The following is a 14,808-nucleotide window of genomic DNA, read 5'->3' on the forward strand; positions in this document are numbered from 1 at the left end:
ACTCATTTAAACAGTTTATGGAAAAATATCACAAACGAAGTACAAGAATTTTGGTGTACTAGGGATTCAAAAGAATGTCAACATTTTGAAAGTAACTTTTCGGCTTCATTACGACATTATGGCAACGGTGAAAATCGAAATCTTACCAGTTCTATTTTTTTCATAACCATATAAGTGGGTGCAAAATTAAAAGAGAGTGGCTAATGTATTCTCCACCTAATGGGAATGTTTACTGTTTAGCATGTGTTCTCTTTAGTGTTTCTCAAAAAGAATTACAATTTCAAAATGGATTTTCTGATTGGAAGAATGCTGCGCAACGAATTCAAATGCACGAGAAAAGTGAAGCACATCGAACATGTGTGCAGACATTGATACGCAGGCGTAGTACTCTTGGACGGATTGATTCCTCTTTGGAGATTCAATTCAACAAAGAAAGAGAATATTGGGTAAATGTATGTCATCGGATTGTGTCAGTCATAAAATTTATTTCATCTCGTGGATTAGCACTTCGTGGGCAGAATGAAATACTTGGTTCACAACATAATGGTAACTATTTGGGTATTTTAGAACTATTGGCGCAATATGATCCCTTCCTCAGTTCACACTTATCTAAATATGGAAATCAAGGAAAGGGGAAAAATTCATATTTATCTGCAACCATTTGTGAAGAAATTATTGAAATAATGGGCGACAGAGTTGTGAATGATATAGTGAAGGATGTTATTGACGCCAAGTATTTCTCCTTAAGTGTTGATTCAACGCCAGACATAACACATACTGATCAGTTGACTTTAGTTTTAAGGTATGTTTCGAATTTAAGCGGAGAAGTAATGGAACGTTTTTTAACATTCATTCCAATTGAAAGCCACACAGGGGAAGACATGGCTAACATAATTTTAAATAAATTAAAAAAAAATTATTATCGACATAAAACATTTGAGTGGACAATCTTACGACAATGCATCAAATATGTCCGGTTGTTATAATGGGCTTCAAGCGCATATTAAAAAAAATAATCCGCTCGCACATTACGCTTCGTGTGCTGCACACTCATTAAACCTAGTTGGAGTACATGCTGTAGAAAGCTGCGTTGGAGCAATCTCATTTTTCGGATTCATGCAAACACTTTACAACTTCTTCTCGCGGTCAACTTATAGTTGGGGGACTTTGCTTAAATGTCTATCAGAAGATGCTAAAACTAAATCTGGTTCATCATTTGTTCTGAAAAAGCCTTCTGACACAAGGTGGTGTGCTAGAGCTGATGCCACTAAAGCTTTAACAAATGGATATGAGGGCATACAGCAAGCTTTACATGACCTAATAAACAACGTAAATCAGAAACCAAAAGTTATTCAATAAGCTAAGTGCCTATTAAAGGATTTAAATAAAAAAGAAAACGTTGTAATGTCTGTAGTTTGGAGTGTCATTCTAGCGCGGATTAATGCTGTTAGTATATCTTTACAAAACAAACAAATTGAATTAATTTCTGCAGTCAATCTTTTAAAATCGCTGTTAGACTTTTTGATCGCAGAAAGAGAAAATTTTGATTACTACCTTACTAAAGCCAATGAGATTATTGATACTGAATGGACTGATGAAAACCAACGTAATAGGAAAGGAAAAAAAAAAATACTATGAAGGAAATGCAGTAGATGTTGTGTTTAGAGGACAAGATAAATTTAAAGTAGAAACATAATATTTGATAGGCCTTGTGCAGAGTTGAAAAAACGCCTTGAAGCATACTCAGAAATACAAAACTTATTTGGATTCCTAACAACGTTTTTAATAAAATCTGATGAAGAATTGAAAAGTGTTATTTCGAAGACATTGAATGTGACTTCGCTGAAGAAATGATACATTTTAAATATTTTATACTGACATTAAACGATTTAGAATCTAACAACTTTTTGTCGGTTCAGGAGTCTTATAAAAATAATTGTTGATAATATGTCACAATCTTCATTTCCTAATGTCATGACAGCCTTGAAAATATATAGATGTCTGATGATAACAAATGCTACGGGTGAACGTAGCTTTTCAAAATTAAAATTAGTTAAGATGGAGTCATGTGTAGAAGTTCACGCAAGTGAGGAAAGTTCTCTGATCGCCATTCGCTTGGGAGTAGCCAGAAACTATTCTTTTACATATGACTCAAGCAGCTCACGACTTCCGGTCTTTGACCAAGTATCCTCTGGGTAGCCTAAGAACACCCGTTTGAAGGCGAGCTAAAGTGAGAAGGCGAAACATCCCCTGCATAGGGTTGTGCGCTGGGTTTGGGACCCGCCAAGTAAAAAACACCCCCAATGAAAAACCACCAAAAGCCTCGGATGAGAGACCCCCCTTTTGATGACGACCATGGCAAACGAAATAAGGACTATGATTTGAGGGCATGCACCTGGAATGTCCGGTCCCTTAATTGGGAAGGTGCCGCTGCCCAGCTGGTTGATGCCCTCGTGAAAATAAAGGCTGACATCACCGCCGTCCAAGAAATGCGATGGACGGGACAAGGACAGAGACGAGTAGGTCCTTGTGGCATTTATTACAGTGGCAATATAAAGAAGCGCAAATTTGGTGTGGAATTCGTGGTGGGAGAGAGACTTTGTCGCCGTGTTCTGCCATTCACCCCGGTAGATGAACGTCTAACCACAATCCACATCAAAGCAACGTTCTTAAACATATCGCTGATTTGCGCCCACGCCCCGAATGCTTGGAGCGCACTTATGAGAGATGCCCCCGCCACGATGTTAAAATCGTGCTTGGCGACTTTAACGCCAGGGTGGGCAAAGAAGGTATCTTTGGCACTACGGTCGGTAAATTCAGCCTCCACGAGGAAACATCCCCAAATGGGTTGAGGCTGATCGACTTCGCCGGGGCCCGAAATATGGTTATCTGTAGTACTAGATTCCAGCATAAGAAGATACATCAAGCTACCTGGCTGTCTCCGGATCGAAAAACCACCAACCAGATCGATCATGTTGTGATAGACGTCTCCAGTGTTTTAGATGTGCGTGCGCTCCGAGGTCCTAACATCGACTCGGACCACTATATTGTTGCAGCCAAAATTCGCACCCGCCTCTGTGCAGCAAAAAAACTCATGCCAACAAACAAAAAGAAGATTCGACGTCGAGAAGCTGCAATCACAACAGACAGCCAAGCGATTTTCTACTCGGCTTGCACTCCTGCTCTCTGAGAGCATTCGTGAACAACTCGGTATAAGGGAACTGTAGGACGGCATTTCAAACTCCTTACGTACAGCTGCAACCGAAACCATTGGTTTTCGGAAAGTGCAAAAGAACAGCTGGTACGACGAGGAGTACCGTGTCGCAGCGGAGAGAAAACAGGCTGCCTACCTCGCAACGTTACGATCGACCACAACACGTGCGGGATGGGATAGATACCGAGAGTTGAAGAGAGAAGCGAGACGCATTTGTAGACAGAAAAAGAAAGAGGCCGAAATGCGTGAGTATGAAGAGCTTGATAAGCTGGCCGACAGGGGTAATGCTCGAAAATTCTACGAAAAGATGCGGCAACTTACAGAAGGTTTCAAGACCGGAGCATAGTCTTATAGAACTCCTCAAGGTGATCTAGCCACCGATGCCCACAGCATACTTAAATTATGAAGGGAACACTTCTCAAGCCTGCTGAATGGCAGTGAAAGCACAACACCGGGAGAAGGCGAACCCGATTCCCCAATCGATGACGATGGAGCAGACGTTCCATTACCCGACCATGAAGAAGTTCGAATAGCAATCACCCGCCTGAAGAACAACAAAGCAGCAGGCGCCGGTGGATTGCCGGCCGAGCTATTCAAACACGGCGGCGAAGAACTGATAAGGAGCATGCATCAGCTTCTTTGTAAAGTATGGTTTGACGAAAGCATGCCCAACGATTGGAATTTAAGTGTGCTATGCCCAATCCATAAAAAAGGAGACCCCACAATCTGCGCCAACTACCGTGGGATTAGCCTCCTCAACATCGCATATAATGTTCTGTCGAGCGTATTGTGTGAAAGATTAAAGCCCACCGTCAACAAACTGATTGGACCTTATCAGTGTGGCTTCAGACCTGGTAAATCAACAACCGACCAGATATTCACCATGCACCAAATCTTGGAAAAGACCCGTGAAAGGAGAATCGACACTCACCACCTATTCGGCGATTTCAAAGCTGCTTTCGACAGCACGAAAAGGAGCTGCCTTTATGCCGCGATGTCTGAATTTGGTATCCCCGCAAAACTAATACGGCTGTGTAAACTGACGTTCAGCAACACGAAAAGCTCCGTCAGGATCGGGAAGGACCTCTCCGAGCCGTTCGATACAAAACGAGGTTCCAGACAAGGCGACTCCCTATATTGCGACTTTTTCAACCTGCTGCTGGAGAAAATTATTCGAGCTGCAGAACTGAATCGAGCGGATACAATCTTTTATAAGAGTTTATAGCTGCTGGCGTATGCCGATGATATTGATATCATCGGTCTCAACACCCGCGCCGTTAGTTCTGCTTTCTCCAGAGTGGACAAGGAAGCAAAAGAATTGGGTCTGGCAGTGAACGAAGGCAAGACGAAATATCTCCTGTCATCAAACAAACAGTCGTCGCACTCGCGACTTGGCTCTCACGTCACTGTTGACAGTCATAACTTTGAAGTTGTAGATAATTTCGTCTATCTTGGAACCAGCGTAAACACCACCAGCAATGTCAGCCTGGAAATCCAACGCAGGATTACTCTTGCTAACAGGTGCTACTTCGGACTGAGTAGGCAATTGAAAAGTAAAGTCCTCTCTCGTCGAACAAACGCCAAACTCTATAAGTCGCTCATAATTCCCGTCCTGCTATATGGTGCAGAGGCTTGGACGATGACAACAACCGATGAGTCGACGTTGCGAGTTTTTGAGAGAAAAGTTCTGCGAAAGATTTATGGTCCTTTGCGCGTTGGCCACGGCGAATATCGCATTCGATGGAACGATGAGCTGTACGAGATATACGACGACTTTGCCATAGTTCAGCGAATTAAAAGACAGCGGCTACGCTGGCTAGGTCATGTTGTCCGGATGGATGAAAACACTCCAGCTCTGAAAGTATTCGACGCAGTACCCGCCGCGGGAAGCAGAGGAAGAGGAAGACCTCCACTCCGGTGGAAGGACCAAGTGGAGAAGGACCTGGCCTCGCTTGGAATATCCAATTGGCGCCACGTAGCGAAGAGAAGAAACGACTGGCGCGCTGTTGTTGACTCGGCTATAATCGCGTAAGCGGTGTCTGCGCCAGTAAAGAAGAAGAAGAAGAACTGTCTACGTTCATCAATGACTCAGAATCGCTTAAATATTTTAGCTGTCATGGCAATAGAAAATGATGTATTACCAAAAATCACAGGAGACCCAAGATAACTTTTGCTTTAGGGCCTTTACATGGCTTAAGACGGCCCAGGATACATGTGATCCTGAAGCTTCAGAGGGTGAAGAAGAAGATGATGATGATGACGATGAAGTAGCTGTATTGACTTCTAATATTCGTTCAGGCAGATGAATTAGCAATGCCGATGATCGAAGAGCGAGCCCCTAATCAACAAATAATGCGAAACCACTCTACCAAAATCACAGTCGAAAGTTTCTTTGAAAGGCCAATGGTAGAGGTGAAATGACCAGAAATTACCAATGTCGAGACGCCACTGGGAGAAGAGCTATTGTTAGATCTTGTTACATTTGTAATGAGCAGCCTATTCGCAAACGCCGAAAGCCACGGAAATACTGCGTTGAGTGCGATATGCCCATATGCGATCAGCATAGATACTTATTTACTCCTTTTAGATATAAAATAAAATTATAATCACAATGTATTACACGAACTGCGCCGAACTTCTGTCGGGATGCCCGGGTGGCTGAGACGTGTTTTTATTTTCAAATGTAACATTTCTGAAGTAAGAAAAAATTTAAACTATGTATAATGCAAGTTAACCTTAGTTAAGACAACAACTAACATAAGATGAATTGGTCAGCTAACATAACGTAAATTGCTTTCAATGCTACGCACGTTCCTACTGGGCTCTTCATGATGGAATGCTTACTACGGTCATTTGCATATCATTACTCTTATCATTATTATCACCAATAAGAGCACATAGCAACAGCATATCTCTTTGATGGGTGACATTCGGAAGGTTATTCGTAAAACACTGAAGTGTTACGGAACCTTCAGAAGTTGTAAATGCAATGATAAAGCTGCTCACAGCAAGATCCCCTTAAGAGTAAGATCTCATAGCAACAACGATATTTTACCTTTGGTAAAGGGAGCTACAAGTAACTTGTTGCTGCACCAATATGGAAAAGCAGCGGAATATATGCTTGGGCTTTAGCTTAGTTAGGGCAAATGTAATGTAAACGTGAAAGTATTAGCATCAGTAATAAAAGTTTCCTAATAAAATAATTACATTTTTAACTGGCGCCCAACTCGAAGGCCAAGGACTTGCAAAAAGAACATAGGAATTCTGAAGTACCAAGGACCTGCAAAGGAAATTAGAAATTCTAACGGACAGAAACCCACAAATACTGAAAGGACATAAGGAATCCCGAAGGACTGGAAACAACAAATTCATCATTACTAAAAATATTTAAAAGTGTAAGTGATTATTTAAACAATTTCCAAGTGGTTATTTAAAAATATATTAATTATAAAAAGTCCACAGTTTATCAGAGTACTATATGAGTGCTTTCAAAAGAATCTATTTTCCAATTGAAATAAATCGCAGATTTGCATAAAACTCCCTTGTGTTATAAAAACTGTCGAAGAAAAGGTTAGCGTTTAATGAAATAACATTAAAAAATGACACATGTTAAATATAGTGTTACAAAAGGAATATTACTTCCGATATTTGAATTAATTTAGTGCCAATCATAAAACTGCTAAAAAGTTCTTATTAATTATTACATAAATATACTAATACTTTTATAAAAGGTATAATATATTCAAAAAAACAAGATCTTAAATAATTTCAACAACTAGAACTTACTTACCAAATTTTCTTTACCAAGCCGTTTGGAAAAAAAATTATAAATAGATAAAATGTCTTTGAATAGAGAGCAAATAGAAGAAATTGTTAATAAAGCCAATGAAAATCTATAACGAGAGTTTTTTGCGCAGTTAACTAACTTGACCTGAGCATTTAATCAGTTGCAACCACGTGGCGTTGAAGAACATTTACCCGTTTCAATTAATCCATTAGTAGCAGAAAACAACGCAAGTTTAGATCTAATAAAATCTCTGCCTGAATTTAGTGGAGATTCTGTTTCAGCTGAATTCGCCATTAATTACTACTCGGATTACATCGCTATGGGTATTTTCCGAAAAAAAATTATTGGTTCCGCAAATACCACACTCGCGTCTTTTAATACTCGTACAGTGCTTAATTTCAAAGCAATTTTAGCTAGACTAGATCATGAATATGCTGATAAAAGGCCTCTTTATGTTTTGGAGAACGAGCTAAGTATCCTTAGACAAGATAGTCTTTCTATTACTGATTATTATATGAAGGTGGACAAAAAACTATGCCTTATCATAAATAAACAAATCATGATGTATAACGGAAATAAAGATATTATTGCCACTTTAAATGGGCGCGCTAGAGAAAACTCCTTACGCGTCTTCAAATCAGGACTTAGACGTCCATTGTGCGATATCCTTTTTTCCTCCAGACCCAAAGACCTTCCAACTGCTCTTACAGTGGCTCAGGAGCTGCAAACGAATCATAGAAGACATAATTTTGCAGAGGCATTTGCTGTTGGAAATATGTACTTATAAATTCAATAAGCTGGTAACGTCTCAATTTAAACAAATAAATTACAATAATAGACCGAATGCAGGTATTAGTTTCAATTCAAATCCTAATAAGCCAACCCCAATGGAATTCGATAGCAATACAAGTTACCGACAGCCTAATAGTATTCCGAAACTATCCACTCAGCAGACTCAACCTACTCCCAAGTACATTCATAAACCACATCATCCAAATCAGAATATGCAATCAACCTATAAACGAAATCGCGAACAGTTCCATTCTGATCGTGCACCCTTTCACAAACTGCAAAAGGTAAATTTTATGCCGGAAGAATTAGAATCCTTTCAAAATGTTGAGGAAAATTTCAGTCAGGATACCAATTTTGACGATGAATATTATTACAACAACTCGGACATTGACTACCATAATTATAATGACGATGCTGCAGCGGAATATGGGGACGAAATAAACTATTTAAACTAAAATTGCTCCTACCGTTTATTACGAGAAAGTGCAAAAACCGCCAGGAGCTTCGCTTTTTAATTGATACAGGCACATCAAAAAATTATATAAAATACTTTCCATTTCTTCAGGGAATTAAATGTTTGGAGAAACCTTTTAATTTGAATTCCATACACGGTAAAAATCTAATAAATAAAAAGTGTTTAGTTAATGTGTTGGGCAATACCTCAACGTTCTTTCTGCCTTCAAGTTTAAGTACATTTGACGGTATTATAGGTTATGACTTTTTAAAGCATATTGATGCTAAAATTGATAGTGTTGAAGGGTATTTATTTTATCGAAATGGTAAAGAAAAATTACACTTTCTTCCATGTGAGCAAGTAAACTTAATAACAATAGAAGAAAATTCAGTTCCACTCAAAATCCGAGGACAATATCGGCAAATAATCAGTAAAAATATTAATGCATTTGCTGACCCAGATAGTGCCTTGCCTTACAACACAACCGTTAAGGGGAGAATTCGCACAAATACAGATGAACCGATATACAGTATACTCTCGAAAAGTAAATCGATTGGTATTTTGGGTAATTTACTTTTTCGAATAATTTACTTTTCCAAATATATACATAAATTATCTGTTTTTATAATATTAAATGCATTTTTAAACTTAAAAATATTCATTCATTTATTTGCTTCAATAAAACATATGGATTTACATGAAAAACATATGTATTTATTATGAAGAGAAAAAATTTTGAATATTCTTTTGTTTTTTTTCTTTTGCAATATATTTTCTGACCATTTACATATGTACATATCTCAAAGTTTATTTACTAAACAGACGCGATAAACAAGAGAGTAAGTGTTTTTGCAACATCGTAAAAAACGCTGCTTGCATCGTTTCGAATTTTTTATCACATTCTCTGAAAAGTAAATTAAAAAATTTACTTTTTCGAGGTGCATGTGTAATCTTAAAGGTGATTTACTTTTCTGCGATTATTTACTTTCTGAGAATTTACTTTTCGAGAGTATACTGTATCGTACAGCAAGAGTTATCCATATCCCATGTCTGTAGCCCCGTTTATTAATACAGAAATAAAAAGACTTCTTAAAGATGGAATAATAAGGCCATCTTACAACTTATTATAGGCGTTTTATTAAAGACTATGCTGCCATAGTCAAGCCTTTGACAGCTCACCTTCGCGGAGAAAACGGACAAGTAGGTTCACGATATTCAAAAAACGTCAAAATTGACTTTAGCCCTCAAGCCCTTCAAGCTTTTGAACGAATTAAACAAATATTAGCTTCAGATGATGTATTACTTCAATACCCAAATTATAATCAACCTTTCGAGCTTACAACAGATGCCTCTTCTACTGCTTTAGGTGCAGTTTTGTCACAAAAAGGTCGTCCAATTACCATGATTTCACGAACACTCTCAGCTACCGAACAAAATTATGCTACAAACGAACGAGAGCTACTTGCTATTGTATGGGCATTAAAAAGCTTCGTCATTGTTTGTATGCAGTGAAAAATATAAACATTTTTACCGATCATCAGCCGCTCATATTCACAATGTCTGAAAAACCCAAATGCAAAAATGAAAAGATGGCAAGCGTTCATTGAAGAGTTTGCGCTAAGTTTTCATTTTAAGCCGGGAAAAGACAACAAAGTTGCCGATGCCCTTTCTAGACAATTCTGCAACAATTTAAGTGAAGACCCCTCAAATGAAACTGTGCATAGTGAAGAATCCTTAACTAACATTATCAAAACCGTCATTTGTCCTATTAACCAATTCAGAAACCAATTAATGATTTCTAAGTCTAATTCTTTTAGCAAAAATACAAAAATTATTTTTAAAAAACTGATACATCACACAATCACTTTCTTAAGAATCTTATAGAATGCCTAAAAAGTCATGTCAACCCTAACGCCACCAACGGAATTTATTGCGATCTCCACACTCTAGCACAGATACAAAATAAAATAAGATCAGCTTTTCCTGGCGTTAAGTTTATTCACACTCAGCTTCTTTTAATTGATTTAATTAATAATGATGACCAAATGGAATTGATAACGATGGAGCACAATCGAGCCCATCGTGGTTTACACGAAAACTTTCGCCAAATTTCTCGTGAATACTATTTTCCAAATATAAAACAATGTTTGAAATCAACAATAGCAAATTGCAAGATATTGGGTTGTCAAAAAAGTCTTGCGGTATTTTTATTGAATCAATTCGTGTGGCACCCATACATCGAGCTTCTTGGTGACTCCAAGCTTCTTCAAATGGTTTATAATGGTTTGATGACTACTAACTATGCCGGTCTCTTTCGACCAATTCAGCGATTTTATCGCAATTTTCGACGACAGGCCTTCCGGGGCGTGGCGTATCTTCGACCACTTCTACACCAGAACGAAAACGTTGAAACCATCGTTATGCGGTGGAAATGGAAACTGTATCGGATCCATAAACTGCACAAATTTTATTGGCGGCTTGAGATGCTTTTTTGCCTTTATCGTAGTAGTACTGTATACCATGCCGTATTTTCTCTTTATTTTGCGCCATGTTTGCGACGCTATAACTCGACTTAAAAGAAACGACAATCAATCAAACAAACGTGTTAGCGCGTGAAATGAGCTTTCCAAAAAGGTATAGCATGACCCGATGCGACGAATAAAACTAGAACTACGCGCTTTCAGCGCAAACTAGCGAAAATACCGCAAGACTTTTTTGACAACCTAATATGTTTGGAGAATAAATACCAAAGAAAACCTCCTGATCCTGGAATAGGTAAAACACCAATCCCAAACCGCCCAGGTGAAATTCTCCACATGGATATTCTTATAACTGGCAGGCAATTGTTTTTAACGTGTATTGATAAATTTTCCAAATTTGCAATAGTTAAACCTATTACTTCAAGAGCTGCGGTTGAATTAAACACGCCCTATTAGAAGTCCTGTTAGTGTTTAATAACACAAAAATCATTGTCTCTGATAACGAAAGAGCTATTCAATCTAGCGCAATTGAAGTTTTGCTCAGAGATATGTTTTCTATAGACCAGTTTTTCATTCCTACTCTTCACAGCGAAAGTAATGGCCAAGTAGAAAGGTTCCACTCCACGCTGTTGGAAATTGCACGCTGTATAAAAGAGCAGCAAAAAATAGATGATATTATTGACCTAGTTATTTTATCAACACACAAATATAATTGCAGTTTTTATTCTGTTATCGATGCTAGACCAACCGACATCTTTCACAACTGTGAGGAAGAAAAATTAAGGTTTATAAAAGAAAAATTATCTGAAACTCAAGAAAAAACTCTGCAAAGAAACAAGCAAGGGAAAACTGCTAAAACATATGTCTGTGGAGAGAAGGTTTTCATATGGCGAAACAAAAGGCTTGGAAATAAATTTGATGAAGTGTTTACTGAAAAGATAGTCGAAGAAGATCTTGGTACCACAGTTCTAATTAATGGTACGAAAATACATAAAAGTAATCTTCGTTAAACATAAATATATAGACCGTATCTTGCAAAAAAAAAAAAAAAAAAAAAAAAAAAAACAATTATAAAGACTAAAAATGAAAATTTACGTAAATAAACTGCTTGTTAATTTTTTAAATTATCACTATAGTCTTAAGTAAAAATTTAATTATTGTTTATTTTAATTTAAATTTGTAACACTCATATTACATTAACCATTAATTGTATTTAGCAAAAATAAGCTAAAAGTTTTTTAAAGCTTAAGCCAAGCAATTAAGCAACTAAACCATTTGTCACCTCTTCAACATATGATCAACAAAGCTCCAATGTAAAAAATGCTCCGTCGAATCGAGGACGTTTCGAGACTTAAGAAGGGAATAGTTAACCTTAGTTAAGACAACAACTGACATAAGATGAATTGGTCAGCTAACATAACGTAAATTGCTTTCAATGCTACGCACGTTCCTACTGGGCTCTTCATGTTGGAATGCTTATGCATTATTATCACCAACATTATTAACAGCAACAGCATAACTCTTTGATGGGTGACATTCGGAAGGTTATTCGTAAAACACTGAAGTGTTACGGTACCTTCAGAAGTTGTAATTGCAATGCAACAGCAAGATCCCCTGAAGAGTAAGATCTCATAGCAACAACGATATTTTACCTTTGGTAAAGGGAGCTACAAGTAACTTGTTGCTGCACCAATATGGAAAAGCAGCGGAATATATGCTTGGGCTTTGGCTTAGTTAGGGCAGATGTAATGTAAACATGAAAGTATTAGCATCAGTAATAAAAGTTTCCTAATAAAATAATTACATTTTTAACATGCACAATTCGCTAAACGGTTAAACCATGGGGACCCAAAAGGACTTTAGCCTAACTTTTTTAGAAAAAATATTATTCAACTAAATGCACTCCGGTGGGCACCCCGGTACCCGAGTGGCAACACAAGGGTTAAATGTTACGAATACCATATTTGTGCGCTGTGGACACTGCAAAACACCAATGACTGAAGAGGAGCAAAACACATAAATAATTTAATTTTAAGGAGTAGTGGTTTGTATCGACTCTTCATGTTCGACGCACTTCCCACGGTCATTTAATTTTATTTTAATATTTTCAAATTGTAGTTTGATTAGTGCAGTTTCGGGATTTTACTCCACTATCAAACAACAATTTTTTCATCTTTCTATTGATTTATTACCAATAACTCGTTAAATAAGTTTGAAGTTAAACATAATAGTTCTTTTTATTCATTTTCTATTAATATTTTTCATAAATAAACCCAGGTCAACCCCATTGACACAGAGTTGAAAACCGTAATAGCGAAAAAAGTTGAAGTGTGACAGAACTTTAACCGGTGGATTTGAGTTGAAAACCATATTGCCAAATTTGAACCAAAACTGTCGGGTCGAAAACCATAATTAAACTAGTTGCACTAGGATGCAGCAAATATTGTTTATGGCTTACCCATTTTGAAGTATGCTCTCCAAAGGGATAGTGTCCCGTTATTATGGCTATAAGTCTGTATATACTATTTATGAGCCCATGTAATAAGCCATTGATCCTATTTTCGTCATATCTGTTTTGTTATCTTGCATCATGCTATTGATTTCCATCTGCTTTGAGATATTTGTATAAAATGCATATGAAGCTCTCTTTTGATCGTTCACAGCGGGGGTGATATTAACTCCGTATAAAGAGGACCCTAGCTTTGCAAACTCGCCTTTTCGTTTCCGAAAATATTCCTCTGACCAGGAACCCTAATTATGCATAAGTTAATTTCCCTTACTAGTGAGCTTAAAGCTTGCCTGCAGTTATTTACTATTCTGGAATTAATCCTTGTCGTCGACAGATAGAAACAGGGTTGTCAAGATCATTGGAGTATACTTCTACCCCTAGTCCACAGTCGGACACATCGGTATACATGTAGGTAATATCTTTCTCCCTTACTAACTCTATTCACCATTTACTTGTGGAGGGTATCCTCACCCGAAAGTGACTATTGAAATCTAATCTTTGGAGGATACATTCTGATTGTCTATATACTATATTCTCTCTTGTTCCCACTTCCTTATACCTTTATCCTGTATGCCGAACTCCCTTTAGGTTGTTTTTTAATGCTGGTCACCACCCCAGAGCTACATACTTTTATGTACGTTAGAAGTGGAGTAATGAATTCCGTATATATCCACATGATTATATTTGGCTTAAGGCCCAGGTTCCCGCTAAGTATTCGTTTGCCATTTATTATTTAGGTATTTTTGTGTTACTCGTTAACGCTATCAGTTCCATTTTACTATGTGTTTAAAAGAATAAAGATTTCACTGACTTTACCTGGAAAAACCTGGCGCACCCTAACAAAACACAGATCAATACACCACAGCCGGTGACACCACAACACCAACAGAACTCGCCACACTTGTCCAATACACTTAACAAAAAGGATGGACAAAGTGATAGCAGTCACTATTCGCACATCAACAAACGCTTTATACATTGGTTTTAAGACATGCGATCGTGCGTGGCGCCGCGAAAATACCTCTTCGATCATTCAGCGCCACAGTGGTTCCATTTGTATGGAGGATAGCGACAAAAATAGTTAGAATAGAGATACTGACCTGCAATATACACAGCATATTTCTGTTCATGCAAGTACGATATTCTGAAAAAATCGCAATTGTATAACGCCCACTTTTCATATTCTACATACATATATAATTCTCACGTTAAAATACCTGAGCATGTGATAAATTTTGTTCCAATTCCCGGATTTATTATTAATAAATAGAAAGGAAAACAGATGTGGCATTTAATTTTATAAAATTAAACAATTTATTTTTTACAGTTCAAATAAAATTTGTATTAATTTGGAAGAAAAATAAGGACGTTGTAAACCTCAATAAAAAATTCCTTTACGTAATTAGTCTTCCAACAATTCTATTGTAGATTTTAATAATGCGCTTTTCTTTTTGCATGGCAATTTTCGTTGACCTGAAGCTCAACAATAACATATTAAGTAAATCCGTATTTGTTGCAATTCGAGAAGTTTTCCTCGTATGTTGAAGCCTATACCTCTTAATATCCTTGTTT

The sequence above is a fragment of the Bactrocera dorsalis genome, chromosome 1 (assembly GCF_023373825.1).
Source record: "Bactrocera dorsalis isolate Fly_Bdor chromosome 1, ASM2337382v1, whole genome shotgun sequence".
Lineage (NCBI taxonomy): Eukaryota > Metazoa > Arthropoda > Insecta > Diptera > Tephritidae > Bactrocera > Bactrocera dorsalis.